A 20153-nucleotide genomic window follows, 5' to 3' on the forward strand; every position below is an offset into this window, starting at 1 on the left:
TCAGCATTTCTGTTAACATTTTGGTATCTGTATTGTAACAGTCCTCCACAGTCCAAATTATGTTGCAGCCCATTCAGGGAAGTTGAATATTAAATGACGTTCCTTGTTTCCATTTCTTCACCGGGTGTTTTACTTTACCGGGTGTTATGGTAACACTATTCATAGTGTTACCATATCTCGGTACAGACAAGCTTTGTCTTAAGTCCAAATAATGTATATAGGATACGGAGAAAATAAACATTATTTTAACAAATTAATAAAATTATTAATAAAATGTGATCTGTGAAAATATTTTCAAATTAGGTGAAGTTCTTCAAAAGGTCTGCCCAAAGTCAAAGTAATAAATGTCACTTTTCTATCGGCAGTACCTTAAACTTCCTTTTTGCCAATCCTTACCATGCAGTACACATTTGTTAGGGAGAAATATCTATGTTTGGAGCAAATGCAGAAAAGATTGTTCTAACAAAAAACTTTCAATTTATAGGATGAACGTCTACATACAATAGTTTATTAAGGTATGGCTACTTCTTTTTTATCTTAATTTAATGAAGGAGTAGATTCCAGGACACTGTGAAGCTTGCAGTTCTCATAAATGTGCTTCAAAAATTAACCAGTGGGGAACCCCTAAATTGAATCCGACAAACAGCATTTGAAATTACATTTTCAGACTGCTCAGCAACAAATTCTTTTTAATTGTTTATATTGACCTTGCTTTTCCAATAAAAAATCCTCTTACAATGCATAATGTTTCCCTGAATAGAAAAGACTTAATTAGGCTTAATCTGCACAATCAGGAATCATAAACAGATTATAATTTGCATTGCAAAACTATGGAGCATCATTAAGGTTACATTTGGTATGGTAGTTATAAGAAATTGTATTGAATAAATATCTTCAGCCTAAGGTCAAACAGTATAATGAAAATATAAATCCTTATCTGAAAACATAATTGTTTTTTTTTTCCTGGATATTACTGTCCACTGTAGAAAGGCTGCAGAGATGGAGCTAGTTCCATATATATATGATTGATATTTTAATCTGTTGTTACATAATCATTTTGAAGAACCACATGATTGAAACCTTTTCATGGCTTATTATATAGAATTATTAAAAGTCCCCTCAATCAGTCACTTTTGGTGGGAGCAAGGCTTAAGAAAAAATCATTTATTGTGAGTCAAAGCTAACACAAAATCCATTTCTCCTTTGGTAGCTGTCACTGTTCTTGTTTTACTATGTTTACTACCGTCAGATAAAAATCTTTTAAGCAACATGGAAATATTTTTGATAAACAGTATACTTAGAAAATGTCCTTTGTCTAATTATATTACATATACTTAAAATAGTCCTCCTAATTATTTGTTAATTGGAAACAGAGTTCATAGACAAGCAATTTTGTTATTATCCTTCTTTGTTCATCAACTTTTCAAATTCTGCAAGGGTGAGGGAAGGGGAAAATATGTAGCATTGTCAAATATTTCTTCAAACATGAATGTTGCACCAACAAAAATGACTGATAAGTGACTCAGCACCTTGGCCTGAAAAAGTGCTGATATTTCTCTCATCTTCAAATCTGAATAACAGAAAATTATTTGATGGTAGACAGAATGATGATCATCAGTGAAGGAATCAAGAAAGAGTACTGACAGAAATGCTGATGCATGAAGGCAGCTACAGCAAGGTATCTTACCTCCTCGTGTCTTCATATTTACTTTGAAGGAGCTCTTTTGAGATCAAACACATACACACAGAAAAAAAAAAAAAAATCTGAGTTTCCACTGGATAAACAACATTCCCTCTGGTGATCCATAGTGTGAATGGAAATAATAGGGATATAGAATCATAGAATCATAGAATAGTTTGGGTTGGAAGGGACCTTTAAAGGTCATCTAGTCCACACCCTGTGCTGTGGACAGGGACATCTTCAACTAGATCAGGTCGCTCAGAGCCTTGTCCAACCTGACCTTGAATGTTTCCAGGGATGGGGCATCTACCACCTCTCCGGGCAACCTGTGCCAGTGTTTCACCACCCTCATTGTAAAAAATTTCTTCCTTATATATAGTCTGAATCTACTCTTTTTTAGTTTAAAACCATTCCCCCTTGTCCTGTCTCAACAGGCCCTACTAAAAAGTTTGTCCCCATCTTTCTTATAAACCCCCTTTAGGTACTGAAAGGAGTATCTATTCATACTTCCTGGATCTCTACCCAAAACAACCACTTTTTCCACTACTGACTGACACACTTAGAGAGTAAGGAAGAGAAAGAGATTGTAATGAGATTTCAAGGGGCTGGTCTTTGAAATCTTTTGCCCTTCACCTCTCAGTCATAAGAAAAGCAAAATTGCTTGGGTTAGGAGAACTGTTTTTCCTATCACTACTGGAAACATTTTAGTTCCACTTGGAAAATACCTGAATATATATTCAAGTAGATCTAAGTTTTGCCCAGCAAAACACTGTCTATCCAATATGTAGAGGAGCATGCATTTAGCAGAAGCTGAAAAATAAATGACAAATCTTGGTTGCAGTTACGCCATACTGATTTAATGCAAAGTGTGATGGCTTCAGATACGTTGTTTTCAAGAATACGCATTCAATTCCACAGAAGTACATTATATTTATTCATAGCAAATTAGCAGATGCTGCTGTATTGTGTTAGCTTGAATGGATATATGTTGTGTGGAAATATGCATTGGATGGGCAAATACTTCTGACTGGAAAAAGCTGGAGTTGAGAAATAAATGTACTGATGTAAATGAAAACGTATTGACTTTGACAAAAAGTTACTGGCTTCTATAAATATATGTTTTGAAAGAAAATATATTTATATATAAAAATGTAATTTTATCAGTTGGAAAGTACAGTTATTGATTTCAGAAGCAATTGACAAGGTATTAGATTTAAATATTAAATATTTTAAAAATATTTAAACAAGAAAAAGAAGATGATAGTGGCAAGAGGGTAAGAGGTGAAGATGGGAAATTATTTTCCCTTACCATCAAACAGAGTTATAGTATAAATAATTTCAAGCTCTTCTGGAACCTTTGAAATAGCTGTGCTGTTCCGTTTTTAAAGAGAACAAGAAAATACCTTGCTGGCCATAACTAGTAGCACACTGGTGATGTTACTCAGATGGGATGACAGCGTCAAGTTCTTCTGATTGCAATGAGGGACTTCAAAGTGAGACTATTTCTGTCAGATTTGTGTCAGAATCTTTGACCTGTAGAGACACCTTTTGTTCCCCTTCTCCCAAAGACTATTTATATGAAGTAGAGCAGTTCCAATGGGAAGGACTGAAAGTTCATCACTTCCTCCTCAAAAAAGAAATAGGTCTCACTACAAGCAGGAAGGCTAAGTTCAGGTATTGCTTCTGACTGAGGAAGGTATTCAATTCTGGATTTGACGTGAATTTTTTAAGCACTAGGCTACTGCTTTTGCTGAAAAATTGCCGGAATTCTTTCACCAATTAAAATTATGCTCAAACTAATATGTTCCCACAAAAAGAGTATTTTGGGGAAACTACTATTTTCCATCAGTGTGTATGTAACAGAATAATTTCAAAAAAATCCTGATGAAGATAATAAAAATTCTATAATGATATCCTTTGGTTAATTCATATGGAATTAATTTTATAAGTGTGCCTTCAGAGCTACTACTGTTCATCAAGGTCACATTTCTTGCCTTTATTAGGGTTCTCTTTCTGTGGGTTCTTGAAAACACAATAGCTTGGAGTTAATTTTTTTGTGTATGTGTTTTTAAGAGTGGAAGGAACTGAAACATTTGTCAGTGAGTCTTGGCATTTGTCTCAAGGATTGCTTATCTAAGAAGAGCCGCTGCAAAGTGGGAGAAACTGAACTATAAAACATTTGTCTGCTTACCGAAGAACTATAAAATATCTGCCTCAAAGATAAGAGCAGCTGCAAGGCCACTGAAGCCTCTGGTTTGCAGGGGCTGTGCTCTGAGCAAGACTCCGTGTTGTCTAGGAATGTGGCAACGTACCGTTGCCATGGAAACTGCAGCCCTCGAACAGGAATAAATGGGACTGACAAGACGACTCCCGTGGCGATCGACCACCGCCGACCCCAGAGAGATTGCCCATCGCGCACCCCGGAGTGACCGCTCACTACCGAAACGCTCAAAGACTTGGACTCTGAGACGTTGCGGATCCATGGTGGTGACTATTCTTGCAACTCTATCCCGAATGCTTGCTTGATTTCTATCTTTATTCTAATCTATCCTGTCACTACTAACTTTTACTTTTGATAATAGAAGTTGTTTAAGACATGTGGTATTTGATCTCATTTGTGTCTTAATCTCGCTCTTGGGATCACATCGAAACCTCCCTCGATGTTGGATCGGGACAAAGAGGGCTTATGAAGTGTAGGGTACAGTGTTTGGAATACTGAACAGACTTTAACTCAACAAAATGAGAGAAGTTTTGAAGATAGAAAACTCAGCTCAAAACCTACTCTTCGAATGATAGTGTGCTGCATATATGGATTTAAAACCTTAATCTTAGCTTTTCCATCCGAAAATTTTTGTTTTGGTTCACAGAGAAAGCTGAAAAAAAAGCTTAACATGGCAGAAGAAGAACAACTGCTTGTAAGGACCTGTAGACTTTGTTTGATTTCAAAAGGGAGATATAAAGTCCATGTGAGGAAAATATGTGGACCATATAAGTAAATAGCACACATAAGTTATACTGTTTCTATTCCTGTTCTAACAGCATATTCTTTGATAGGTCCATTCTGCATTACTTAAGACACATAACAGGACAATGCCTATCACTGGCTGTTCATAAGTTTGTAAGAGCATTTTTAGTATTTTTTTGTGTTAGGTAGAATAAAATACCAATGAGGATAATAACTTTACTAAAATTACTTTGTTAGGTTCACAAAGAGAATGCCCTGTTAGATTTTTGGAGAACATGGAATACTTTTTTTTTTTTTTTGAGAGCCAAATGAGGGTCTATATAGGTACATAAGAGTAATTATAGTAATAATTAATGAATGCAAATAAAATAAATGCAAGGGAAGCACAAAGGGAACAGTGATACAACAACAGTTGAGTATTAAAGTAACAAGTCACAGCATTGAGTTTCCTGAACTCTGGAGAGAAATGTGAAGATTTGCTACAGTCTCGTAATGAACTCTGGAGTCATACCTGATGAAGATTCAAAATTGCCCTCCTAGGAGAAATAAACCATAGTGGTAGCTATGTGTTCAATGTCCTCCCCGTGCCCTAAAAGATATGCAAAAGACCAGGTGACTGAGCATGCTCTGAGGGTCTGCTAGCATGGAAATTTTTGTCATTGCATAGCCATTCTGTCCACTAATTACTTTTGAGATTATGTGTTGCTAAGAAGCCTTGTTCATTCTGAGTCACAGATGATGTGTGGCACATTTTCTTCACTATACGTAAATATGTGGTCCGGCAACTTCTGAGCAATCTGTGAAATGTAAATAAGAGAAGCATATAACTTTGGGGGAAGTTTCCATTTGTTACGTGGGAGTTTCACAACTATAAAGGGTAACTTTCAGGGAGTCAACAAATCTAAAGAGATCGAAATTTACTGTCCTAAATCTGTGTTTCAGGAGATGAGTGACTTGTGGTAAAAGGAAGTGTAATGAAATACAGAATTTTTTTTTAATGAAAAAACCAGGATGTTCCCCAGTATTTGTATGTATTCCTAAGTGGTACTGCTTTGATTTCATCAGTTCTTGCTCTTTTCACAGTGCATATTGCCAGTAAAGCACATTCCTACATACGAAGGGGTTATACTACGCTGAACTAAAATATCTTTATACAGTTAAAACAACAACCCCATAAGTATGCAGTACTGTAAGAAAGTTGTCTTAAAAGTAATATCATTTCAGGTTTCCAAGGTAGTTTTTACATAAAAACTGATGACAACCACAACAACAACAACAACAAAAAATCAGAATGAAATGTCTGTAGAAAATAACACAGGGGAAGAATATTAGGCAGGCAGTGAAGTTAAAAAAAAAAAGAAAAAACCAGAACAAAGGACCACATTCAAAATAAGCATAATCCCTGGTTTTGTTAAAAGCAGGGTGGGAGCTCACTATCTGTTTTATATTATTTTAATAGCCAGACTTTATTCCGTTGTATTTTGGATTGGGTAGGTTATGACCTGTATTTTGACTTCTTCATTTCTTTCTTTCCATGTGTCTTTTTCCCTCTCTGCACCACTTCCGATTACAAAACTGAAAACTGAAAGATACATATATATATATATAAACCCATACATACATATATATAAAAGCATATACATACATATATATTTGTATGTATAAAAACCCCCAGCATTTTCTGTAGCCTAGTAGTGAGCAAACCGAAATGTTCACAATGCAGCTGCCCTGGAAGCTTGTTCCTGCTGCATCTTTTGCCTGGTAGACACCTGTTCAGTAATTATATAGCCAGCAGTACATTAGCCACATTGCCTGCTGGATTGCAGGTGTTTGAATCTATAGGGAGAAGGTCATTACATTACCATTTCTCTCCATCTGGCCCTAAGAAAGCAAACGGTATATGGGCCACCGGGACTGCTCACTTCAGAGGATGTCTCTCTGTCCATTTATCATCGAACAGCACATTCCACAGTTCCTGAATTTCTAAGATGCCAACCATTATGAGGTTTATTAAAAATAGTACTGCTCCAGGTAAATTGATTTACTCCTGAGTGTACATACACACTAACAAAAATACCTCCAAATTCCTGTGTCTGCATTCCATTTGTTTGCCTGTTTTGCTCTAACTTAAAGAAAAATGTTCCCTGGAGAAAGGGGGTTTGGACCGGGAGTTTTACATCGCCTGCTGATGTCAGTCCCACAGAGGAAAGGTTGCTAGTGTAGACAGCCATGAGGCACATGAGACAGATATTCCTAGATACTGCCCTACTAAATGTGCATGGGCAGGGTGTTTCTGCATATCTTTCTCTGTTGAACTTAATTGTTTGTGATAGATATTGACTAGATGGGTAAAAACAGAGGAGGCGTGTTTCAACTTTGCCAAACCATATTAGTGTAACATTGTTTCTATAAATTCATTGAGAGTTAATCATTAAGGAGGAAGGAAAACTACTTAAGCCACAGCTTTCTTACTGGAAATCTGCTGGCAGCTTGCCACTGGGCCATCCAGCAATGAGTCTGAAAGCTTTTTATTACACTTACAACTGCCCAAGTATCTCCCACAGTTTCTATGCAAATCCAGATATGCAGCTAAGCAGACTGCTATAGCTAAGCCTTGTGTGTACAGAATGGAGAAAATTTCCCGTGGAGAGAAGTTGAACAGCCCCAATTTACAAATAAGTAATGGGCTTTAATGTATTGTCTTGGCTGAAAATCAGATTAATATTTTTGACCCTTTAGATAGCAAGATACTAAAGCAACTTGTAAAGATATAGAGGGGCTTATATTGAGAATTGATGTATTTATGGATATTGCTGTATGATGTATTTGGCTACAGCAGACAGGGACTCAAACCCAATGATCCAGAACATCCTTTGCAGTCTTATCTTCTTACAGAGTCAGTAAACAAAAGAAAATCGTTTCACTGTGATGCTTCTCTCAAAGGGAAAGTTTTGGCTTACAATTTTCTGTTCTCACTGATTTCACAGAACCACAGAATGGTTGAGGTTGGAAGGGACCTCTGGAGGTCATCGTGTCAAACCTTACTGCTCAAGCAGGGCCACGTAGAGCAGACTGCGTGGGTCCATTTCCAGGTGGCTTTTGAATTCTTCCGAGGATGGAAACTCCACAGCCTCTCTGGGCAACCTGTCAGCATCACTGTAAAAAAGTGTTTCCTTATTTTCAAACAGAACCTCCCATGTTTCTTTTTGTGCACATTGTCTCTTGTACTGCCAAGGATGCTAGTAATAGTTAAAACACAAAAAAATAAAACCAGAAATTAATCCTGTGTAAAGCTACCTGTAAAACATTTCTCCTTCCTTTCCGTATCTCTATGGAAATGATTTTACAAGTATATGCATAAAATAAGAAATTATTTTCTTGGATATAAATATTGAAATACAAATGTAGCTATGGAAAAAAGTATTGCTGTTGATACGTGTCATGGTTTAACCCCCAATAGGCAACTAAGCACCACACAGCTGCTTGCTCAACCCCCCCTCCCCCCCCCCCCCCCGGTGGGATAGGGGAGAGAATCAGAAGGGTAAAAGTGAGAAAACTCATGGATTGAGATAAAGACAGTTTAATAGGTAAAGCAAAAGCTGCATGCACAAGCAAAGCAAAATAAGGAATTCAATCTCTACTTCCCATCAGCAGGTGGGTGTTCAACAATCCCCAGGAAAGCAGGACTCCAACCTGCATAATGGTTGCTTGGGATGACAAAACACCATCACTCCGAATGTCCCCCCCTTCCTTCTTCTTCCCCTGACTTTATATCCTCACCCCATCATATGGTATGGAATATCCCTTTGGTCAGTTGGGGTCAGCTGTGTCCCCTCCCAACTTCTTGTGCACCCCCAGCCTACTCGCTGGTGAGGTGGTATCAGAAACAGAAAAGGCCTTGACTCTGTGTAAGCACTGCTCAGCAATAACTAAAACATCCCTTTGTTATCAACATTGTTTTTGTCACAAATCCAAAACATAGCCCCATATGACCTTCTATGAAGAAAATTATCCCAGCCAAAACCAGAAACCAGTAAAATATGTTTCAATAGAACAAAACTTTCAACTGCACAAGGAAACCCAGAAACTTCTTATCAAGAACGTTTCTATGGCCTGCCTTTTCCAATAGAAAAGCCTTAGCTTTTCCCTCTTTTCTTTTTTTTTCTTTTTTCTTTTATTTATTTTTCCCCGTTTATTTTTTCTTTTCTCTTTTCTTTTATCATGTTTTCTTTCTTCTTTTTTTTCTTTTCCTTTTTTGCCATTTAACATTGTATCCCTGCTAAAGTAACATTAAGGAGCTATGTAGACCAACTGAGGTTTTTCCAAATCAGTTGTGCTGTATAAAATGTAAGAAGATCAATGTCTACAAAACATGTAACAATGGAATATTGTCTCTTTTGAAGTCTGGGGACGTAAAAGACTCATTTAGTTCTTAAAATAAAGTGGAATGAATCCAGATATTTTATGGTTCTGACATCAACCTAATAAGATTTTGGGGATACTTAGGATCATATGCTTTTCTAATCATGTATAATTTATGTGAAAGAGGTCACTTGTTACATTGTTTTTGACTTTGTATTTTTAAATGAAACATTTTTTTCTTCTAAGAAATTAATAATAGTATATATAAATTAAAAGGATGAGAAGGAGACAGGAAAAGAGGAATAGGGGGAAGAACATAGGAAGGTGAAAGATAAGAAAAAGAACAAAGATTAACAAACTCAGGAGGAATTGTTTAGCAAAAGAATAGAAGAAATCAAAGTTGGAAGAAAAAGAGGAAGAGGAGGAGAAAAAGAGGGAAATGGAGTCAGAAAAGAAACAGGAGGAAGAACAGGAAGACTGGGAGAAGTAGTTGGACTCGATGATCTTAAGGGTCTTTTTCAACCTGTGATTCTATGATTTTATGATTTTATCTTCTGTCAAAAAATTACGATCACTGTCTTCAGAACAAATCCTAAAAATGTAATGGAATTAAATGATAGAAATGCTGTGTTTTCATTATGTTGCGACCAAGTCTTTTCTTGATGCACTGTTTTTTCCTATCTTTGGGTGTTAGGTTCACATTGATCAGTCTGTACTGCTAAACACTCTGACTATATCTTGGCAAGATGCATGTAGGCATGAAAAAGAATGGGACTCATTCAAAGAAAAAAGAAATACAAGGAAGAAGTAAAAGAACAGTAAAGGGAAATAGAAGAGATCTGATGTGAAAGGAGTTAATGTAAGATCCGCTTGGCATTTGTGTAGCATGATTTAGTGCAGTCAATACAGAAGCCACTTTGGGAAGTAATGGAATGGTAACAAACAAAATACAAACGAAATTTGCTTTACACAACAAAGCAACCAGATGCCAAAAGACAGAGGCTTAGAGCTTATAGGGTTTTAGCTCTATAAAAGATATATGTTAGTAAGGGTCATTAAAAATGCTACTTTTTTTTTAGTGTGTGTTCATCTTTTTTTTCTTATTTTGTGGTTGAATTTAAAAGACATAAATAGGACATACTTTAGCTGAACCATTTGCCTGATATTACCTGACATTGATGAGGTTCAATTACTAAAAGCTTATTGAATTAGGTTAATTTTGCACTAGTTTAGTTTGATAGAAAATGTAGAAAAAGGCTTTGACACTGCTTAGCTGTCAGTATTTTGGCAGATGAACTGTTTAAATTTATAGTGACTAGTTCTTGTGATTTTTTCTGTTTCACTATAGTTCAATGAACTGTAGTTCAAACCGCATATGATGTAATAGAAAAATAATTCAAGCATAATATTTTGAATGATTTAAAATGATTAGTTAAACATTTTTTCATTTCAGTATCTTTCTTTGTGTTGCCATTTATAACATAATACAAATGCTGAAGTCTTAAAATACTTTGCAAATTAAAGTTTCCTTTCCCTAAAAAAATCAGACATATATAAAAGAAGTTCTGATTTAAAGTCTCTCAGCTGCTTTTAAGATTGTTAACTTTAAAGGTGCTTAAGTCTTATTTTAAAAAGATGTGTATGACATTATGATTTAATATAGCAATGACTTCTGATTTTTGTTATCATTACAAATGTTTATGTAAATCCACCATAGCTTTCCTATTTGTAAGAGCAGCGATTGCAGAAAATTTCAGTAAGTATACAATATATGGGAATTTGGAAGCGGCTGGAATGACATAAAAAGAAACATATTCCATAGGAAGAAGACCAGAAGACTATAGTTTACTCAAAAATAATACTGATCTTTTAGGAATTTTTAAATATTTCAACGAAAAGTAACTAAAGTAGAATCAATTGACATATTTTAATTAGGTTTCATGCAGGATGTAACTAACATAGACAAAGGGGTGAGAAGCAAAGTATCTTCATAGAGTAAAAATGGTCAGGAAAACAGAAAGTAATAAAGGATCAGTTTGGATAATGTAAAAAATCTTTTTGTCTTTCAAGAAAACCACTGCTTTAGAAATATTTATTTAGTTAACTCTTTGCCAGAGATAGGTCATGAATCAATTTCAATCAATAAATGCCTTCATCCAGAACTTTCAGGTCTAGGCAGGGAGAAAGAGGGAACATCTCATATTCAGTTGTAAAATTTGATAAAACTGTTATTTTGTGACTAAATTACATATTTTACGGGTGTCTGGCAGGCTTCTAATGTTCAGAAAATAGCCAAAATGCTACAGGAATGAAAAAATGCCATCTGTGTATTATCGCTTCATTTTCCTTTTATAACTTGTATGCTGGATTTCAGGGTATGAAATCTGTGTAGGTGAGATTTCAGTATGAAGAAAGACTTCCAATTTTAGTATAGTTTTATCAACTTGCGGGTTCTACCTGTTCAGATGGAAGGAGCAATTCAGCTATCAGAAAGCTCAGAGCTGAATTTACACTTCAGTTCCTACTCCAGCCTCATTTGCTTGCCAAACAACCAGGGCAGGCAGAAGGCAGGGCAGGAGGGTGGTAGAGTTGGAGTGGGGAGAGATGGTGAGACAGAAGCACTGCGGGGATCTGGTTTTGTCTGTCGGAGGCTGGTTGGTCAGACAGGTCTTCAGAGAGCTTAAAACTCAGAGAAAGGAATATTTTTCACTCATCTTAAACAAAATTAGAGGTTCTACGCTTATTTTAACAAATAATGTGAAGACATGATTGTTCTTAGTACAGTAAAATATGAGCTGTCATACATCAGTATTTGTAAAGTTTTCACTTCTAAAAGTATAAAAACCCCCACAAATTCCTTAGCCTGTGTATGTAATCCTAAATCCCTACTTCTTTTAGTACCCTTCAATTCTATTTAATGCACAGTGATCAAAACAGTAAATATTTTTATGCAATTTTATAACATTTATAATTTTGTCCACCTTTCTGCCTATTAGATTCCAAATATGCTGCTGAATACTACCTTAAATCCAAAACACCCTTGTGATCGATTACTTTAATCTTGCACTCTTAACTGCTCTATTTGTTGAAACTATTTATAATTCTCCAAACCTTTATCTAATTTTCAAGGTTTTGTTTCTCCCAGAAAGCAATCTCATACAAAAACACACACTGTCACTAACAATTTTGTACAAAAACATACTCTGGCACTAGCATCTTCTTAAATTTAATACAGGGTTTTCCCCACAATTACAGCTTTATATCAAAAGCAGGACACTAGTGCTTTAGCAATTAGATCCATACTTTTTACAAAAAGAGAAAATCCAACAACGTACATATGCTAATATATCTATGCACATTATTTCTACTGCTTCATGTGTTTATTGTAACATAAAAACAAAAGGACAGAAATAATTTTTTAATTACTTGTCACTTATCTCTAGGCTGTGTGCAGGTAGCAACGTTCTTTGCTGTTTAGCTCTTCAGACATGCTTCTTAACTTTTCATCAACGAAATTTCAAGTCCAGTCCTCCATACTTTTTTCATACTTGATACAACTACAGATCATTAAAAATATCCCCTTTTTCTTGCCAAGCATTTTGGCCCTTCAGTGGACTCTGTGCCCATCATAGTACAATCCAAATGTCTCACTAGTGATATGTATTAAACTCTTAAATAAGCTTTCTCTTTGCTTCTATAAATGTATTCCTGATTATTAGCATATTCTTATACACATCCAGATACTAACTAGACGTTTACCCAAGTCTTACCAAACAGTATTTTCTAAAACTGTTTTTTTGGCTTGTGAGGAATTCTGTCTTAGGAGATTTTTCAGCCAAATTTGCTATATAAAGCTCTTTTGAAAAGGTCAGAGTGAGCAAAATGAACCATCAGATCTCCTGTGCGCACAACAGCAATATGAATTAATGTTGCCTGTATGTTACAACACAAGCAGTTTGACCTGTTGCTTAATGGTTAGTCATTCATTTGGGAGTCAGAAGCTGGAAGTTTGAACCTTGTCAGACTGAAAAGAAAACTGAAGCTTCCCATATCTTAAGTGAGTACTATAAACATGGGCTGTTAAAGAAAACGAGAACAATAACACCCTTTTCCTTGCCTTTAATAGAAAGGCTACATTTAGATTTTATGATAACATGTACTCCTTCATATTATAGCCAGATCCTACAGCTGGGCAACTTAAGTCATGCCATCCACTGAGGTAAATCTCTGGTAACTTTGCTGAGATCCCAGAGCCGTGCAAAGTCAATTCTTAGTAGCTTATTATGGAACAGGATATTAGATTTGCAAGCATTTTGGATAGGGAAATATCTTTTATTTGGTGCTCAGTGTGGCAAGACTGTGATCCTTCAGATAAGGTAATAGTAAATAGATTTTATAACAGTGAATGACAGTAACTTAATTTATTCAAAATTAAAACAGTAAAAAAATCTATTTGCAAACAAGATTTGTTAATTAAATACACCTTAATAAAGAAATGTTTGTGTAAGCCAAACTTTCAGAAGTTGTTTTTATTAATTCCCTTACATAAATAGAATGCCAGCTAGTCTTTCATGAATTCCATAGAAAGTATATTCAGAACATTTTGTATTTTACACAAGCTATGTAACAATCAGTCCTCCGTTTCAGGAAAATAATTAGTATTTTAGCTGCTGAATTTAATGACTTTCAGGAGGATCAGAGTTAATTCTTTCCTAACACAAATATGATTATATTTTTCTGTAGGTATTGCATCTGAAGCATATGCAAAATAATATGCTATTTATTTCTATTTTGACACAGACTAATAAATGATATTTTCATAATTAATAAAACAATAAAAAAGCTCCCAGGTACTGGGAGAACTATCAACAATGATTGGTTTAGCCTTCGTTCTAGCAGAAAAGCAGGCCACTTGCCAGTACATCGGAAAATAGCAGCCAGCCTGAGTGTAAAGCACCAGAAACGTGCTACAGAGTGTTTCACGTGTTTATTGGCAAGTTGGTGAGAGTATCCAAATAAAAGCATAAATTAAATAAAAACTTATCTACTTGATCCTGTTCAAAATCATTTTGGATATAGGGCAGAACAGGTAGAATGGCAGTTATTAAAGCTCTGATATTTGCTTCTAAGAACATTAAAATATAAACCATTATATTTTGATATGAAAGGATATCTGTTCATCAGATAGTTACTTAGGGGTCATTTCCAAAGGAGTCATTAAAGTTTTCAATGAATTCCCATTTAGTTGCTAAGGTAACAGGAACTGGTTTTAGACTTTCTATGCAGTTAGGCAAGTGATTTGAGTATATGTTATGGGAATGTGTTCATACAGTCAGAGTACTTCATACCTGGTAGTTTTTTGGTCTAGAAACGGAAAAGAATAGCACTGCTATTTGGATCATTGTAATGAGAAGATAGATAGAGAGGCTGGGATAATGTTATCTCATATTGTCAGTTCTGATTCAATATACAATTCTGTAAATGAAATATAAGACTGGAAAAATGATCAATTTAAAACTGATGAAGGAATTAAGAGAATCAATCCTATATTAAAGATTTTCATACTTACAGTCTAACTCTTTGCAGCTGATTATAGGATCTCATAAGTGTAAGTTATGAATGCAGGTAGTAGGTACAGTGCCCCTGGATTTCCCAGCCAGAGTATGCTGTCAAGTTTGCATTACCTCCTATTCTGAAAAGAGTCACAAGTATCTTAGGAAAAAAGACCTGTCTGTGCAAAATAAATCCTCCAACTTTGCTCTGGCTGAAATGAATTTGTACCTTCAATCAGATAGTGATGCCTCTACACAGATAAGCAATCACGGATAAATTACACTTGCAAATTGTGTTGCAAAAATGATGGGCACTCATCTGAAAATTTACTGGGATAGTTTTATCTACCTATTATAGCCTTTTCAGTTCTTCATGCCAGTTTGTTACATGAAATGTTACAGTCTTGTAAGTATGACAACCTCTATATTAAAGTTACCTAACACCAATATAGAGAAACATGAAGCGGCTTTCTTGTTCTTTTTCCTCTCAATGAGTATTGACATCAAGTATGACACCAGGACTTCAAACTGGAAATTTTTAAGGGAAAAGTGACGACTTCTATTTCATGAAAATCCATTTAAGTTTTGTGGAGTTACAAACTGTCAGAAACTGTCATTTCATGACTGTGGTTTGTGTAATACAAGTTGTTGGGTTTTAGTTTTGGCAGTGAGCCAGAACCCCTACAGCTGCTCCCAGGCTGTGCGCATAGCATCTCACATCAACATTTTAGATAGGTCAAACTCCAGACAAAAACAGGTCTTCCCACCAAAGAGCAGGAAAAGAGATGTGACCTATGGATAGAGCTCTGGCCCAAGGTCCTTGAACATTTCCAGGAAACTATGGCTTTCTCACTGCATACATGTTAAATTAATCATTTCTACTCTTAGAACCTACGGTCCTTCAACTTTAATGGGAAGTCACTGATATCATTGTCATGTTCTGCATTTTATGGTCATCTTTCCATCAGTTAATGGAAAGCTATGTGTTGATGTCAAATATTATTATTAAAAGACCTTCCGGATACAGAGAGAGTGGCCCACACAAGGAATCGAGCAACATTGACTTTTTCTACTGACAAGCATTTCAAAGACTCAAATTCCAACTGAAATATTCTGTAACACAGGGATCAAAAAAATGAATCTCAAGGAGGAAAACTATCAGTTCTGCCAGTGATTTCTCAGAAAGATCTACTACATCTCTGTCTTTGCCAGTTTTGGCTGCACAGAGATCCTCCTCATGTCTAATATAAGCATTGTTTTAATGTGTAGTGCAGACCTTTCAAAGGACAGATTCACAGGGGACAAAAAATAAAAGACTGCTTTAGAAGTTCAGGAATTGAGCCGGTGAAGTAAAGTTTTTTAATACAAATAATAATTATGTAATTTGCTTACTTTTGTTATCAAGCCATAACAGAAAGAATATTGTTCGTGCTTTGGTCATGTGTGCTACTAGGCAGGTAAAAAACTACATGATCATTTGCTTTATTCACATGCTCCCTGCCTCATCTAGTGCATAGGATGAATGGTATTAAATGAGTAAGTCAAGATTTTTTTTTAATAAATGAAACTTCCACTTACTGAATATGCGCACCATAGCACTGGAAGCTGTGAAGTGTGAAACCAAAGTAAAGAAATGGACAGAAGAAAAAGAATGGATAGCTTAAACAAATAAATATTCTTATTTTACCCATATTTATTCTGAGCTTTGCTAAAAAGTTCCTTTTTAATGTAAGTAATTTAAATCCAGATATTTATAGATGACAATGAACTAGTTTTGCTTTCAAAAACACTAATTAAAACTAAGTAAAAAATGGAATATATTTTACAAGAGACTTCAAGATTTTGAAGTTTTTTCATTCGGATCAGAAGTGAAACTGAAGCATACCAAATTTCCCAAAGAAATATTGAAAAGAGGATTGGAGCTGAAACAAAATGTGTGGTTTTCTCAACTTTTTTTTTTTTTTTTTTGGTCATATGTTGTATCTGAAAAGACTTGTACAGAGTTTTCTATAACAGTAAAATAGCTTTCAGGAACTTTCACTATTTGCTCCAAAATAACAGCTGAAGCCCAGCGCAGTTGTCATATCCAACCATTTAGTAAAAGAGGCAATGTAGTCTAGAAAATGAAGACATACTTCAGGAAAAAAGAGTAAAGCTGTGTGAATAATAGCTTGATTTTAACTACTAAATTAAATAATTAAAAATAAATAAAGAAAATGAGGGGGGAATGAGGAGTGGTGGTTTGGAAAGAAATTTATTTATCTACTTATTGGGGTCAGGGGAGAGATTGAAAAGCAAATTACTCTGGTTTTTTTCCCAGTTGTCTGATCTGAAAAATAAATGAATAATCTCATATCACGTATTCGTGTTGAAAAGATAAAAATCTGTTATCCATTTTGAACAAATAAGGATTTTTTTATGGATACCTTAATTTTCCTTACATAGTGTGATGGCATGTTTTGATTTATGACGGCATGTTTTGAAATACTCATGAATATATTGCATCATGAGCATACGTATTTTTAAATAGAATTGTTTTCAAATCTTTCCAAATAGTATTTATTTTCCTAATTTCTGTTCATCCTACAGGTTCTATTGAGTTACCCGCATTCATGTGGAAACTTTTATGCATGCACAGGTTTTATGTGCGGACTTATAATTACCAGCTAATATTGAGAATTAAAATTATGGAGTACTATGCATATTTCAACTCCAAAACTTTGCAAGCATACATGTCTTTTAACAAAGTATTATAATATGTGAATGTACTATTCTGTTACACTATAACAGACACTTTGTTAATATGTTTCATTTATTAAATATAAGTGCAAATCATTACTGTTAATGTTTAATAATGTATAATTTAATACTGAAATTGGAAACATGATTAAGCAAAAGACCTAAACCTGCAGCCTTTTTTACATGAAAAATTCACTGAGTTCAATTGGACTTTATTTCTGAAAAATATTCTGTAGAAGTTTTGATGCCCAGACTCATTCCTTCTTCTTTCTTTCTTTTTTCTTCAGCTGTACCTTACATAAATTGAAGATATGCCTGACTAATCTATTGGTCTTCTATGATGGAGTTACTGCATCAGTGGACAAAGGAACAGCTACAGATGTGATCTACCCGGACTTCTGTAAGGGCTTTGATATGGTCCCCCACATTCTTGCCGCTAAATTGGAGAGATGTGGGTTTGACAGATGGACTGTTAAATGGATAAGGAAATGGCTAGATGATCGCGTCCAAAGAGTTACAGTCAACGGCTCAGTGTCCAAGTGAAAACCAGTAAAGAATGGTGTCCCTCAAGGGACCATACTGGGATTGATACTATTTAATATCTTCATCAATGACAGTGGGATTGAGTGCACCCTCAGCAAGTTTGAAGATGACACCAAGTTTAGTGGGGCAGTTGATATGCTTGAGGGAAGGGATGCCATCCAGAGGGAGCTTGAAAGGCTTAAGGAGTGGGCCCATGCAAACCTCATGAAGTTCAACAAGGTCAAGGTCCTGCACCTGGGTCGGGGCAATCCCAGTATCAGTACAGACTGAGGAATGAGTGAATTGATAGCAGCCCTGTGGAGAAGGACTTGAGGATACTGGTGCATGAAAAATTGGATATGATCCAGCCATGTGTGCTTGTAGCTCAGAAAGCCAATCACATCCTGGGCTGTACAAAAAGAAGTGTGGCCAGCAGGTCGAGGGAGGTGACTCTCCCCCTCTGCTCCACCCTCGTGAGACCCCACCTGGAGTACTGCATCCAGCTCTGGGGTTCCCAGTACAAGAAAGACATGGACCTGTTAGAGAGGGTCCAGAGGAGGACCACAAAAATGGTCAGAAGGCTGGAACACCTCTGTTATGAAAAAAGGCTGAGAGAGTTGGAGTTGTTCAGCCTGGAGAAGAGAAGGCTCAAGGAAGACCTTATTGCTGCCTTTCAATACTTAAAGGGTCCTTATAAGAAAGATGGAAAGACACTTTTTTACCAGGGCCTGTAGTTACAGGACAAGGGGCAACGGATTTAAACTGAAAGTGGGAAGGTTTAGATTGGACATAAGGAAGAAATTTTTACGATGAGGGTGGTGAGACACTGGAACAGGTTGCCCACAGAAGGTGTGGATGCCCCATCCCTGGAATTGTTCAAGGTCAGGCTGGACAGCATTTTGAGCAGCCTGATCTAGTGAAAGATGTCTCTGCCCATGGTGGGGGGTTGGACTAGCTGATCTTTGAAGGTCCCTTCCAACTCAAATCATTCTGTGATCTCTATATCCTACAGGTATTTCATAGCAATTGGTTAAATAACAGATACTGACAGCTTGAAATTAAACTCATCATCTGTCTCTTTCTTCACACTTGTTATTCTTGTTTTTAAGAGACTCCACCCTGCATCTTTCAGGTCACTTCAGTTCACTTTTCTTTCTTCTTTTTGATGTAAAAAATATCTCTTTCATTCATCAGTGTTTGGCTAGTTCAGGTGCTGAAATCCCAAACCATTCATTACCTCTTTAGGAAAAGATTATTCTTTTTTTCATCCTTTTGTGCCACCCCTGATAGAATTATGAAGTAATATTTGTAGGGAATCTGTAGCTTACCCAATTAGATAGGCTTACATTTTCATCTGTTCTGGAGATTCCATATTGCTTTATAGTTTCTTTTATAATTACTCAAAAAGTCTCTATGTTTACTTTTAAATGACTATTGAATGCATTGAATAAACGGAATTGCTCATCTCATAATTCTTAGTGAATTAGGGTGTTTAACCAACTGTGGTAAATAAAGCTTGAAGGCATTGAGTACCTCAACCTCTTCCATTCAAGTTTCCTATCAGTATATTAATGCATTAAAATGGTGAATATTTCAACCAGGGAAATATGTGAGAGGAAGGTCTATGACTCCTCAAAACGGCATCTGTGACCTGCAATGTTATGTCTTTTCACAAACACTAAACTTCAATCTTATGAATAGTCATGTGGGAGAGGGAGATGCATTAACCTATCAGTTTCTGGGAATATACCTTAAATATGAATTATAATAATAAACAAGTACATTTATTTGAATTCAGACTTAGGGGAATTTAGACAAAATTTTCAAGATCAATGTTCAGTTCAGATCTAATTTGTAGCTATTCGGGGGTTGGACTAGATGGTCTTTGGAGGTCCCTTCCAAACCAAACCATTCTATGATTCTATGATTCTATTCAGAAACAAATTCATAACACTATGTTTAATGACTACTTTACGCTTTAAATTTGTATGGGCTAGAAGTCAGCCTTACCTGTGTGTTGTAAGTTTTCAAGGTACTCAGTAAAAATGAAATTCCATCAAAACCATGTGTGCTTCACAGCTGCTCATGCACTGGAACATGTAAAATTTTCTGCCTCAGTCATCTGTAAAAAAATCTCATAGCAAGACTGCTAAAGTGAAACAGCTGAATCTTTCACTTGTGTGAATGAATGAGTCTATTCCAGACTCCAGGAGATTTAAAAAAAAATTAAAAATACTAATGACAACCGTTATAGGTATGAAGCCAGTTTTTCACAGATGGATTACATCCATATTTGGAACTTCAGTGTTTCTATTCAGAAAAGTAAATTTAA

At 35.7% G+C, this 20153-nt stretch overlaps 1 long non-coding RNA gene across 1 annotated transcript; it reads left to right on the forward strand.

The window, feature by feature from the left end:
* The first annotated feature begins 3797 nt into the window (after window positions 1-3797).
* LOC142074802 (uncharacterized) lies at window positions 3798-9644 on the forward strand. The gene is made up of 2 exons (XR_012670720.1): window positions 3798-4165; window positions 7634-9644. It is a non-coding gene; the product is annotated as an uncharacterized LOC142074802 (long non-coding RNA).
* Window positions 9645-20153: the final 10509 nt, after the last annotated feature.

This window comes from Calonectris borealis, chromosome 1, assembly GCF_964195595.1.
Source record: "Calonectris borealis chromosome 1, bCalBor7.hap1.2, whole genome shotgun sequence".
NCBI classification, from domain to species: domain Eukaryota; kingdom Metazoa; phylum Chordata; class Aves; order Procellariiformes; family Procellariidae; genus Calonectris; species Calonectris borealis.